Source organism: Lissotriton helveticus, chromosome 5_1 (genome assembly GCF_964261635.1).
Source record: "Lissotriton helveticus chromosome 5_1, aLisHel1.1, whole genome shotgun sequence".
In the NCBI taxonomy this organism is placed as follows: Eukaryota; Metazoa; Chordata; class Amphibia; order Caudata; family Salamandridae; genus Lissotriton; species Lissotriton helveticus.
The window spans coordinates 1,078,389,187-1,078,403,581 of record NC_136065.1 but is presented as its reverse complement, the minus strand read 5'-3'; the positions used below and the strand labels follow the sequence as shown (position 1 = coordinate 1,078,403,581).

Here is a 14,395-nt window from a genome sequence, read left to right as displayed (position 1 = left end):
GTTGGCAGATGAGCCCGCATCTCCACCAAGTGGGGAGGAGGGGTCCTGGGGGGTGGGACAGCGAATTAATGGGTAGGATGCTCATTATAAAAACAGCAGCTCCCTTGTCAGTAGTAGACGGGAACCCCGGAGCACTCTGTCAGAAACAGCACATATGTTGTGACTACTCAGGGCACATATGTCTTAATGAAGCTTGAATAACTGTGTTTTTACTAGGCGGACCGAAACTCTGTGGAATTCCATGAAGCTTTTATGCAACTCCGTGGAATTCCGCGTAGCGCAGATCTGTGAGCTCTGCCCACCCTTACTCTGAAGGTCATCTGCAAAGATTTGTAAGCAGTAGTTGTGGGCTCATCCAAGCTTACATTAATATACAACATTGTTTCAGAGAGGCCAGAAGGACTGGGGCCGCAAGTGTCACAGCTCTTAGCCTTTCACAGCAGTATGGATGGTGACAGTCTGTCTAAATATATCATTTACAACTGACAATCGCATAATTCTCATTCTAAAAAACAAAAAGGATACTGATTTTACATGCATGTCAACATTTTTGTGACAGTGATGTCACTCCATATAGCAGATTGCTACTCATTTTTATAAAACTTAAATAATGAAATGCACAGTCAACCTTGCTGGGCTTCAAATCTGTCTCCTGAAGGTGAATATCTGATATTAACATAACAAGCTCAGCCGACGATGTGTTCTATGCAGAGTGGGCTCTCCTTCCAGATTATCACAAATCTTGAACAATGGACGAGTAAGTTAAGCACTTTCTCTTAAGGGCTTCATTTAATGGATAGATTCATAGATTCACAGCAAATCATGTATGACAGCAGGCGTGGCCGGGCTATTGGGGCAGAGGGGAAATACCCCTCCACCTTTTGCCCCTCAGGAACAGTGTTGTCAGGCTGAACAAAGGTCAACCTAGCAGACACTGTTGATTTTCAGGTCAGGCAGCCAGGAACCAGGCATGTGCCAAATGCGCAGGCTCCTCGTTGCCTGAGCTGAACTTTGCTGGGCTGAGGAAGTCGCAGCTCCTGTGGGCGTGACGTCCTCAGCTCAGCAAAGGTTCCTGAGGCCCTCCCCTCAGTGACGAGGGGTAGTGCCACTGGTTGCCGTGCACCTGGGTGCTTCAGTTTTAAGCCCTGAAGCACACAGGTTCGAGTGTCAATCAGTGACACTTCATCACAGAGTGGGGTCAGCAGTCTCACTGACCCCATCCCCCTTTGTGAGGACGTTGGGACTTCTGCCTTCCCTCATTGGCTGACCTTAGGTCCCAAGCTTCCTGGAACTTCCGAGGCAGAGCTGGCTTCAAATAAGTGTGTTTTTTTTTTTAGGTCGAGCTGACGTTAGCATTCATGCGAAGCATGAATGCTGTCAGCTCGACAACTAATGTGATCCGTTTTTAGGAGAGTGGACACCAAAGTGTTACGAGCGTTTTCAGTGCCGGATTTCACCTCGGGAGCGCGCAGCATTGTCTGCAGTGGCAGTGTCAGTTTCGCTTTTTTATTACTTTCGTTTTTCCCGAGGCTGGCTGAGGCTGGCTTGGAATGAACAGGCTTGCCCCCGCGCATGCGCAGAGTAACTCACAGCCCTTGCTTTTACAGACGCAGGCAGGCAGCCCCCACCCCTCTGCATGCACGCACGCACGCACACACAGGCGAGCGCATGCACACGCAGGCACACACATACAGGCACACAGACACTCGCTCACACACACACACCCCCCTCCCCCACAGTCACACTCACGCACACATACATACAAAGCCCGCCCGCCCGCACATGCTTTCCCCGCGCCCCCCGCCTCCCCCTTCCCCGCGCCCCCCGCCTCCCCCTTCCCCGCGCCCCCCGCCTCCCCCTTCCCCGCTCAGCAACGCACTCACCGGCTTCCTTCGTGCGGCGGCTCTCCTCAGCTGCAGGGCCCGGCAGCAGGACTCTTCTTCCCTCCTTCTGCACCGGGGCGCAGGGTAGGCTCCTGCCTGCTCCGGTGCTCCAAACACGGCGGCTCCGTCCAATCGCGGCTCTTCCGTGGGAGGCGGGGTAGGCTCCCGCCCTCCTACTTCCTGTTTCCTGTTGACGCGCCGGCCTGCCTGACTTCCTGGTTGCAGGCCGGCAGAGTGACGGCAGTGATTTGCGGTATGTATTTAGTTAGTTATTTATGCATTTTTATATAGCGCGGACTTTACCCGAAGGCGGTATTTATTTATTTATTTTTTTGGGACGCTACCTTTTTATTTAGTTTTAAACATTGATGGCTGAATTTTATGGCACTGTACTTCTGAAGTCCCCTCGAGTTTGGTTACAATACTTTCTATCCAAGCCGATAGCGTAAGGCGTTTGGATATGTACTGATCCTGGACCCCATATCTGAACCGAGTCATCACATAATTCATAAACCGATCGAGCACTCGAAATCAAGACACGGCCCTTTTTTACACCCTTTTTAGTTGAAGTCATTTACTTTGTCCATTACCTCATAAACCGGCTTTAATAATGTTACCGCTCTTTAGGGGCTAACATGCAGAAACCCTGCAGCCTTTCGGGGGGATCCTATTCAGCCCAAGCTCATTACATATCTGCGAGGCATGCTTTATACTCAAGAGCCTCGGGGCCTCTTCGCATTCTGCAGGGGGGGCATCATTTTGCGCTCCGCCACAGCAGGCTGCCTCTCTGTGCCCGTTCTGCATTGGCGAAGGCTTGTACCCCAGCTCTCAGGCAATTCACGGGTGCTCGGACAACGGCTTTTTAACTAATTTAAATGATAAGGTTTGCGGCTATCACTTGTTTGTTTAATATTACGGGCATGTGGGTTGTGTGATGCTGCATAAACAGATGCGTTTGGAGTTTATTTACCGATCCGCTATGGAGGGGCTTTTCTTTAATCTGTTGGTGGCTGTTTTTTTTTTTTTATTTATATTGCGTCTCCATGTACACATGATGTTTGACTTTTTTGAGCAATTCGTTACGTTGGGCTTTTGTATAATTTGATACTAGCTGTTATTTTATTTATATTGCGTCTCCCGATGCTGTGTTTGCCTGCCCCGCCAGCTCTCCAAGGTTGCTATTTGTTTCTTTCCCATCTGCGTACATCACTTGCGGGATACAGGTAAATCTGCATTCTAGAGTTGCCTTTATTGTTTTGAGGCCGGGCGCAGGGGCTGCTCCGATGTTATCAAGGCTGCTATCCCACTGCTAAGGCGGTGCTGCACTCACTGCCTTGTTTATATTTGTTTTAGTTCCGTGATGCTCCGATCTTTGCCCCTTCCGAGTGGAGCTTCCGAGTGGAGCTTCCGAGTGGAGCTTCCGAGTGGAGCTTCAGAGTGGAGCTTCAGAGTGGAGCTTCAGAGTGGAGCTTCCGAGTGGAGCTTCAGAGTGCAGAGTGGAGCTTCAGAGTGGAGCTTCAGAGTGGAGCTTCAGAGTGGAGCTTCAGAGTGGAGCTTCAGAGTGGAGCTTCAGAGTGGAGCTTCAGAGTGCAGAGTGAAGCTTCAGAGTGGAGCTTCAGAGTGGAGCTTCAGAGTGGAGCTTCAGAGTGGAGCTGCAGAGTGGAGCTTCAGAGTGGAGCTGCAGAGTGGAGCTTCAGAGTGGAGCTTCAGAGTGCAGAGTGGAGCTTCAGAGTGCAGAGTGGAGCTTCAGAGTGCAGAGTGGAGCTTCAGAGTGCAGAGTGGAGCTTCAGAGTGCAGAGTGGAGCTTCAGAGTGGAGCTTCAGAGTGCAGAGTGGAGCTTCAGAGTGGAGCTGCAGAGTGGAGCTTCAGAGTGGAGCTGCAGAGTGGAGCTTCAGAGTGGAGCTTCAGAGTGCAGAGTGGAGCTTCAGAGTGCAGAGTGGAGCTTCAGAGTGCAGAGTGGAGCTTCAGAGTGGAGCTTCAGAGTGGAGCTTCAGAGTGGAGCTTCAGAGTGGAGCTTCAGAGTGGAGCTTCAGAGTGGAGCTTCAGAGTGCAGAGTGGAGCTTCAGAGTGGAGCTTCAGAGTGGAGCTTCAGAGTGGAGCTTCAGAGTGGAGCTTCAGAGTGGAGCTTCAGAGTGGAGCTTCAGAGTGCAGAGTGGAGCTTCAGAGTGGAGCTTCAGAGTGCAGAGTGGAGCTTCAGAGTGGAGCTTCAGAGTGCAGAGTGGAGCTTCAGAGTGGAGCTTCAGAGTGGAGCTTCAGAGTGCAGAGTGGAGCTTCAGAGTGGAGCTTCAGAGTGCAGAGTGGAGCTTCAGAGTGGAGCTTCAGAGTGGAGCTTCAGAGTGCAGAGTGGAGCTTCAGAGTGGAGCTTCAGAGTGGAGCTTCAGAGTGCAGAGTGGAGCTTCAGAGTGGAGCTTCAGAGTGGAGCTTCAGAGTGCAGAGTGGAGCTTCAGAGTGGAGCTTCAGAGTGGAGCTTCAGAGTGGAGCTTCAGAGTGCAGAGTGGAGCTTCAGAGTGGAGCTTCAGAGTGCAGAGTGGAGCTTCAGAGTGGAGCTTCAGAGTGCAGAGTGGAGCTTCAGAGTGGAGCTTCAGAGTGGAGCTTCAGAGTGCAGAGTGGAGCTTCAGAGTGGAGCTTCAGAGTGCAGAGTGGAGCTTCAGAGTGGAGCTTCAGAGTGGAGCTTCAGAGTGCAGAGTGGAGCTTCAGAGTGCAGATTCAGAGTGCAGATTCAGAGTGGAGCTTCAGAGTGCAGATTCAGAGTGCAGATTCAGAGTGGAGCTTCAGAGTGCAGAGTGGAGCTTCAGAGTGGAGCTTCAGAGTGCAGAGTGGAGCTTCAGAGTGGAGCTTCAGAGTGGAGCTTCAGAGTGGAGCTTCAGAGTGGAGCTTCAGAGCGGAGCTTCAGAGTGGAGCTTCAGAGTGCAGAGTGGAGCTTCAGAGTGGAGCTTCAGAGTGCAGAGTGGAGCTTCAGAGTGGAGCTTCAGAGTGCAGAGTGGAGCTTCAGAGTGGAGCTTCAGAGTGCAGAGTGGAGCTTCAGAGTGGAGCTTCAGAGCGGAGCTTCAGAGCGGAGCTTCAGAGCGGAGCTTCAGAGTGGAGCTTCAGAGTGCAGAGTGGAGCTTCAGAGTGCAGAGTGGAGCTTCAGAGTGGAGCTTCAGAGTGCAGAGTGGAGCTTCAGAGTGGAGCTTCAGAGTGCAGAGTGGAGCTTCAGAGTGCAGAGTGGAGCTTCAGAGTGCAGATTCAGAGTGGAGCTTCAGAGTGCAGAGTGGAGCTTCAGAGTGCAGATTCAGAGTGGAGCTTCAGAGTGCAGAGTGGAGCTTCAGAGTGGAGCTTCAGAGTGCAGAGTGGAGCTTCAGAGTGGAGCTTCAGAGTGGAGCTTCAGAGTGGAGCTTCAGAGCGGAGCTTCAGAGCGGAGCTTCAGAGTGGAGCTTCAGAGTGCAGAGTGGAGCTTCAGAGTGGAGCTTCAGAGTGGAGCTTCAGAGTGGAGCTTCAGAGTGGAGCTTCAGAGTGGAGCTTCAGAGTGGAGCTTCAGAGCGGAGCTTCAGAGTGGAGCTTCAGAGTGCAGAGTGGAGCTTCAGAGTGGAGCTTCAGAGTGGAGCTTCAGAGTGGAGCTTCAGAGTGGAGCTTCAGAGTGGAGCTTCAGAGTGGAGCTTCAGAGCGGAGCTTCAGAGCGGAGCTTCAGAGTGGAGCTTCAGAGTGCAGAGTGGAGCTTCAGAGTGCAGCTTCAGAGTGGAGCTTCAGAGTGGAGCTTCAGAGTGGAGCTTCAGAGTGGAGCTTCAGAGTGGAGCTTCAGAGCGGAGCTTCAGAGTGGAGCTTCAGAGTGCAGAGTGGAGCTTCAGAGTGGAGCTTCAGAGTGGAGCTTCAGAGTGGAGCTTCAGAGTGGAGCTTCAGAGTGGAGCTTCAGAGCGGAGCTTCAGAGTGGAGCTTCAGAGTGCAGAGTGGAGCTTCAGAGTGGAGCTTCAGAGTGGAGCTTCAGAGTGGAGCTGTGGAGCTTCAGAGTGGAGCTTCAGAGTGGAGCTTCGGAGTGGAGCTTCAGAGTGGAGCTTCGGAGTGGAGCTTCAGAGTGGAGCTTCAGAGTGGAGCTTCAGAGTGGAGTGGAGCTTCAGAGTGGAGCTTCAGAGTGCAGAGTGGAGCTTCAGAGTGGAGCTTCAGAGTGCAGAGTGGAGCTTCAGAGTGGAGCTTCAGAGTGCAGAGTGGAGCTTCAGAGTGGAGCTTCAGAGTGGAGCTTCAGAGTGGAGCTTCAGAGTGGAGCTTCAGAGTGGAGCTTCAGAGTGGAGCTTCAGAGTGCAGAGTGCAGATTCAGAGTGCAGATTCGGAGTGCAGATTCGGAGTGGAGCTTCAGAGTGGAGTGGAGCTTCAGAGTGGAGCTTCAGAGTGGAGCTTCAGAGTGGAGAGTGGAGATTCAGAGTGGAGATTCAGAGTGGAGAGTGGAGCTTCAGAGTGGAGATTCAGAGTGGAGAGTGGAGCTTCAGAGTGGAGATTCAGAGTGGAGAGTGGAGCTTCAGAGTTGAGATTCAGAGTGCAGAGTGGAGCTTCAGAGTGCAGAGTGGAGCTTCAGAGTGCAGAGTGGAGATTCAGAGTGGAGCTTCAGAGTGCAGAGTGGAGATTCAGAGTGGAGCTTCAGAGTGCAGAGTGGAGATTCAGAGTGGAGCTTCAGAGTGCAGAGTGGAGATTCAGAGTGGAGCTTCAGAGTGCAGAGTGGAGCTTCAGAGTGCAGAGTGGAGATTCAGAGTGCAGAGTGGAGATTCAGAGTGCAAATTCAGAGTGCAGAGTGCAGATTCAGAGTGGAGCTTCAGAGTTCAGATTCAGAGTGGAGCTTCAGAGTGCAGAGTGGAGCTTCAGAGTGCAGATTCAGAGTGGAGCTTCAGAGTTCAGATTCAGAGTGGAGCTTCAGAGTGGAGCTTCAGAGTGGAGCTTCAGAGTGGAGCTTCAGAGTGGAGCTTCAGAGTGCAGAGTGGAGCTTCAGAGTGCAGAGTGGAGCTTCAGAGTGCAGAGTGGAGCTTCAGAGTGCAGAGTGGAGCTTCAGAATGCAGAGTGGAGCTTCAGAGTGTCAAGAGCAATGCCAATAGCTCTAACTTTAACAAAGGCAAAACCATTGCATTGTAAATGCTTGTTATTTTACCGAATCACATGCTCATGCTGCTGCCTGGTTTGTCTACATGCACACAGGCAGAATCACTCGGTACAAAATGGCTCCTGTTCACTCGTCAGTACGGTCTTGCGCCGCCCCACCTTCCCCCTGCCAAATACATTCATTCCAAATACTGCTTATTTTCATATCAGACTGACTTCTCACATCTGGGATAGCAGGGGCACCTTCCACAGTGATTAGTGCTTCACAAAAAATAATTCTCGGCTAGCGCTCAGAAGCCTTGAAGCTTTGATTGAATGACACTGCAGTTTGATGCCCCGCTCGTTTTTTGATGCTATGCGTTCCAGACACTGATTTTATTAAGACTCACTTGGAGCTCTAAACTGTCACTTGATCTTTCTTTGGGTCATTTCGTTTGCCCGGAAGGACTAACATATCTGTGAAACCCTCTTCTTTTATAGTTTGAGCATCGTCTTCGTTTAGCAGGATAACATTATACATTTGAAAATACAAATATCCGGGAAGAGCAGAGAGCAAATCTCCGCGATGTTGGGCATTCTCCTATCATAAAGGAAGCGTGTTGGTGGGACCTGTGGCATCTAACGCATCATTTAACCCTATATGCGTGGGCACCTACCACAATAATGTATAGGATGAGTTTGTTCCGTTCCCGTTTTTAATTTGATGTAAAACTCAAATCACTGCACACTCTCTACTACACACTCTCTACTACACACTCTCTACTACAGTCACTACTCTCTACTACACACTCCCTACTACAGTCACTACTCTCTACTACGCACTCTACTCTCTACTACACTCTACTACACACTCTCTACTACACACTCTACTACACACTCTCTACTACAGTCACTACTCTCTGCTACGCACTCTACTCTCTACTACACACTCTACTACACACTCTCTACTACACACTCTACTACACACTCTACTACACACTCTCTACTACAGTCGCTACTCTCTACTACACACTGTACTACACACTCTACTACAGTCACTACTCTCTACTACACACTACTACCCACTCTCTACTACAGTCACTACTCTCTACTACACACTCACTACTACAGCCACTACTCTCTTCGACACACTCTATACTAGACACTCTCTACTACACACTATCTACTACAGTCACAACTCTCTACTACACACTGTACTACACACTCTACTACAGTCACTACTCTCTACTACACACTACTACACACTCTCTACTACAGTCACTACTCTCTACTACAGACTCTACTACACACTCACTACACACTCACTACTACAGCCACTACTCTCTTCGACACACTCTATACTAGACACTCTCTACTACACACTATCTACTACAGTCACTACTTACTACACTCCCTACTACACACTCTACTACACACTCTACTACACACTCTACTACACACTCTACTACACACTCTACATTACACACTCTACATTACACACTCTACATTACACACTCTACATTACACACTCTACATTACATACTCTACATTACACACTCTCTACTACACACTCTCTACTACACACTCTACACTACACACTCTACTACACTCTACTACACACTCTGCTACACACACGCTCTACTACACACTCTACTACACACCCTCTACTACTCTCTACTACACATTCTCTACTACTCTACTACACACTCACTACTTTCTACTACACTCTACTACAGACTCTCCACTCTCTACTCCACACTCTCTACTCCACACTCTCTACTTCAATCTCTCTACCTCAATCTCTCTAATTCAATCTCTCTACCTCAATCTCTCTACTTCAATCTCTCTACTTCAATCTCTCTACTTCACATTCTGTATTACACACTCTCTACTACACACTCACTACTCTCTACTACACACTCTCTACTACACACTCTACTACACTCCCTACTACACATTCTCCTACACACTCTACTACACACTCTACTACACACTCACCACTCTACTACACACTCACCACTCTACTACACACTCACTAGTCTCTACTGCTCACTCTCTACTACACACTCTCTACTACACACTCTCTACTACACACTCTCTACTACACACTCTCTACTACACACTCTCTACTACACACTCACTAGTCTCTACTACACACTCACTACTCTCTACTACACACTCACTACTCTCTACTACACACTCTACTACTCACTTACTACTCTCTACTCACTCTCTACTACTCACTACTACTCTCTCTACTACTCACTATTACTCTCTACTACTCTCTCTACTACTCACTCTCTACTACTCACTCTCTACTGCTCATGACAATGCCATTTATTTATCTGTTTCCAAAACCAACACATAAATAAAACATTTGTCATTTACAATGCCAAAAGCGCTAACTTTTGCAAAGGCGAGACCGTTGCATTGTAAATGCTTGTTTTATTAATGTTTGGTGCGTGCATGCACGTATATATGACTGTTTGGTAGAGTGTTGTGAGTGGATGTGTTTGTGTGTGTGCGCGTGTGCGTGTGTGAATGCATGGCTGTGAGTGTTATGTGTGTGTGTGGGAAACACCAGTTACATCGAATGGATAGCATCGCGCTGCCATCGCAACGCGACTATAACATCGTGGCCGGCTTCACAACGCATGCAATCAGGACGCATGCTATAACATCGCATGGAAGTTTACATCGCTAGCGATTACATAGCTAGCGACTTCAACTTCAAGACTTTTTGCAAAATATATAAATGTCGCAGTAATGGGGAGTCTAAAAGAATATAATTGGTAAAAAATTAAAAAAATACAGGCATTTATAGTTCGACATTTAAAGAATATAATTGGTAAAGAATTTAAAAAAATACAGGCATTTATAGTTCGACATTTAAAGAATATAATTGGTAAAGAATAAAAAAAATACAGGCATTTATAGTTCGACATTTAGATAATAAATTTACACACCACAAAAAAAACGGAATAAAAAGAGAAGATTTTGCGTCGGGGCGGGGGAAGGGGGAGGGCGGCAGTGTGGGTCAGGGGTTAATGGCGGGTTCTCGGAGTCTAAAAGCAATTTCGGCCCGACCGGTGAATAACTTAAACATGTGCAAAATGCAGGCCCACACAAAGGGAGAGGATGTGGCCTGACGAATAGTGATGCCGACTTCGGTGCTGGAAACCAAGGTTCGAGCCTCGTGACACTCACAAAAATATTGGACAGAAAGGGAGAGGATGTGGACTCTTACAAGTGCTACTTTTTAATGTGTGTTGCCTGGTGGGTGCATGATGGATGGATGCATGATGGATGTATAGGTGGTGGATGCATGATGGATGGATGGATGCATGACGTGTGGATGGATGCATGATGGATGGGGTGGTGGATGCATGATGGATGGGTGGGTGGATGGATGGGTGGTGGATGCATGATGGCTGGATGCACGATGCGCGGATGGATGCATGATGGGTGGGTGGATGGATGGATGGATGATATTACATGGCTGCTTGGGTTAAAATGATGTAATGCTTTTAGAATTTGATTAAGGGCTTTATAAGATCTGCAGCATAGGATGTCCTTAGTACCCGCGGTTTTTGGCTGTACATGCTACTGCTAGAGGAGAGAAGAAGGATCGTTTCGATTACATTTTAAGCTCCTGAAAGACGAAACAATTAACCACTGAAAGCTTTGCAGAAACGTCCATTACCCATTGGGTGGGCTTTGCATGCTCAGAAATTACTTGACTAGGGACTATGCTAACATTATATACACAATGATATGGCCTCAGTCTGTAGTGGGTTACTTAATTTTGTACATTCAAATTGTTTCTGGTAGGGAGTCTAAAAGCAATTTCGGCCCGACTGGGGAATAACTTAAACATGTGCAAAATGCAGGCCCTCACAATGGAGAGGATGTGGCCTGATGGATAGGGCTGCCGACTTTGGTGCTGAAACCAAGGTTCAAGCCTCGTGACACCCACAAAAAAAATGGACAGAAAGGGAGAGGATGTGGACTCTTACAAGTGCTACTTTTTAATGTGTGTTGCCTAGTGGGTCCATGATGGATGGATGCATGATGGGTGGATGGATGGATGGATGGATGCATGGCGGATGGGTGGCTGGATGCATGATGGGTGGGTGGATGTATGTATGTAAGTGAAATATACTGTTACCACATATTCCCATACCCATAAACCACATATTCTCATACCCTAGTCACAACCGGTTTAAATGCCCCAAACATCCTCCCTTCATACACTGGGGTAAAATCTAAGACTGCAGCTTCTTCCAGTATACACTATTACACTTCCCCGTTCACTGCCACACTTAGTGCCCGATGTGCCAAGAAACCACGGCAGCAGTACTCTGCACTAGGGGGTTCATGCCTGACCCAAAGTTCACCAGTCCCAAACTGGAGCCCTCCGGGGTCAAGGAACAGAGGTCATGGGGCTGGGGCAATTTAAACACTGCAGACTGTGCTGCACGCATGCTCGTGCCAATGGACGCAGTTTATTTGCCCATGAAACACCCTGCAGTGGTGATGCATTTGTAATAAATAAATAAATAATAATGAATATAGAGCCACAAGGATTACCCTGAGATCGGATATTAGTAAGTGAGCGTTTGGTATCAAATCTATGCACCACACACCCAGCAGGAAGTGTGCACACAGACAAGACAGTCAGACAGCGGCCGTGACACACCCACACAGGTGCATAAACATATGCACAGTGGTGCTCACACACAAGAACAGCACAGCCAGCAATTCCAGCAAACAGGACACAACCTATTCCGAGCAGATACAGAGAGGGCTTATGCGAGCAAAACGTATACACTAGACTCTCATAATGTGTCATCACATAGAGCCACCAGGCATTCGAGGACAGGTGGAGCAGACAGGAACCCCCTCAGATTCACACATGTGACGTGCAAACACTCCGGCGTATATGGGGGTCGCCTATAGAAACCCGACGACCCACCGGCACAGTCACAACTGTGGTAATATACACAACAATGTGCCAGAGGAAGGGCGTGTGCGGGTTTGGAATAGAGCAGCCACAAACAGGTGTTCGGCAAGTGAATGTATCCACGCAAGAAGATATTTTTTCCTAAAACTGCATTTTTGCCTCTGTAACCCATGCTTTTTTATGTTAATAATATTCCATAAAAACTTATTTTAATTTTGAAGTTTTTCATTAAAAAACAGCTCTATGCCACTTACCATTCGACTTCAAAGCGCTTCTTAATCGAAGGTTCTGAATAAATGGAGACCTGATTGAGAAGTGTGAACCGTTTGCAGGGTCATTATCCCTGTGGTGTGTGCTCGGTGTGTCCACAGACAGAAAAGACCGAGACTGTGGACATTGGCACGGAGCGCCCATGGCTCCTGAAACGTCATACCAATTGTAATAGCGAAGGGGTGATTTACCTGATAACTTGCCCTTGTTCCCTTTGCTACGTTGGTATGACCACTAGGAAAGTGAAGCTCAGGATTCAGGAACACAAGAGTACTATCAGGTGCAATCGGCAGGCTACTCGCATGACCAACCACTTTCTGACCATGAGACATACCGCTGATGATATAAAGTGGATAGTACTTGAGCAACCTTTTGTTCCTCAGCATGTTAGTGATGTTTCTCGCTATTTATTTATCAAGGAGCAAAAGTGGATTTTCAGATTAAAATGCAACATGGGGTGGGGCTAAATGACGAGATCCCCTGGGTCCAAATCTGAAAATCTGAGTGTCTACTTTGTTCCGGGACATCACCAATGTGACAGCCAGTTATAATTTAAATGTAGATTTCTATTTAATTTGTGTCCACCTATTTACTGCTGTCACTGTCTTTCTTAACATCGTCTCTGTGACTGTACATTGGCAGACACTGGGTTCACATGTGTTATCTTCCACTGTATAGCAGAGTGCCCCTCCATGGAGTTACCATTTCACCACATTAGACACTGGACATCCCTAGTGAGCCGTTGTATGTCTGGTCACGTTATTTGGACCATCTAGCCCTCCCGAGATCATTGATGACTCGCTGTTCGTAATATGCAGCAGTGGTCGATAGTTATACATGGAGGTTTTTTAAGATGTGTCTCCTTCCATTTTAGTTGCGTGCACATAATACATACTTTATGGCTGTAATAGGCCTGTGTAAGGCACCGATTGTGCGAGCCATCCGTTGGTTTGTTTTTCTAGCATGCCTTTTGCAATGGTATGCTTGGCCGTCAGGCACTACGTGTACCCCTGCTGTGACGTGTTCTCTAACCACGTGTACACTCGAACACGGGCCACTCCCCGTTGCCACTTTTCATTGTTACTTTTCGCTGTACCTAGACCCATGTATCAGTCCGCGGGTTATATCACGCAGCTTCATGAGTTAACAGTTCAGGTTCGATTATGAGCCAGGATGTCCAAGTAATATCTGAATACTCCCGGTTAATTCACGGAAACTTCCTTAGATACCGGGTTTTGCTGTGTTTCAATTGGCTCACCGGCCAGCCAATAGCTCACTAGAACACAAACTTGAAACCCAATCGGATGCCGCCTTTCTTTGTCTGTCTTTTCCCTTCGCGGTTCTAGTCTCCTGCCACGTGTTGTTTACTTATGACTGTAGCGTGTTGGAACAACAACCGGAGGCGGATTCCGCAATTGGCCCGCTGGCCAACCAATCAGAGATCAGCGGCTATGCTCTCCCTCTGGTCCGCAAGGGCATAATTTAACCCGGCCATGCTGCTTGGTACGCTACCTTCCCCTCGGCTCGGTAGGGGTTGGAGGTACCGACGGACAGGTGGGTCAGGGTTTCTCTCCTTCAAAAGTATGGTGCATCTTGATCGTTTGGAGGATTTATTGCCTGTCAGAGAGTTTTTTTGGTGCCATTACTCTTTCGTTTTTTTGGTGCCATTACTCTTTCGTTACCAGCGCTCTGTCGACCAGAAGCTTGCTTTACATCCCGCCTTTTTCTTAAGGGAGTGCTGACTGCAGTAGTGCTGTTCATGTGTAGCAGCACTGTATTCAGAGTATGCTTTATAGTCCTGATATGCTCGCAGTTTTACTTTCTTCTTTTTTGGTTGAATTACTCGCAGTATTGTAAAATATGTGAGTCCCATTTGTGACCATTGTGCATTTTGTAAGAATTACAACAGAATTACCTGTACATAGGGTCTGCATATGTCCTTTGGACAAACCCCTATCTATTAGTTATAATTTTGGGGTTAAGCTGTGAAGACTGCATGGCTGGGCAATTTGGGTGCTTTATTCTACACCCAAGAACTTTGCAACTTTTTCTAAGAATCAGCAGATATATTTTTGACAACATCAGTAAATACCATATCAACATCGCTTCATTAATTAGTATTCATTCATTCATTAATTAGTATTGATCATCGCCCCACTGGGCCAGCAGAGTCCGCTGCTTTTTTCATTCCCCCTAGACATCAGTGTTGATACAAGGAGATGGCTTATATACCATTGCAATT

At 47.9% G+C, this 14,395-nt stretch overlaps 1 protein-coding gene across 1 annotated transcript in view; it reads right to left on the bottom strand.

Annotated features, from left to right (window-relative positions):
• PDZD7 (PDZ domain containing 7) overlaps nt 1–14,395 on the bottom strand; it is a 790,250-nt gene that overhangs the window by 762,380 nt on the left and 13,475 nt on the right. The gene's annotated exons all lie outside the window — the stretch shown is intronic.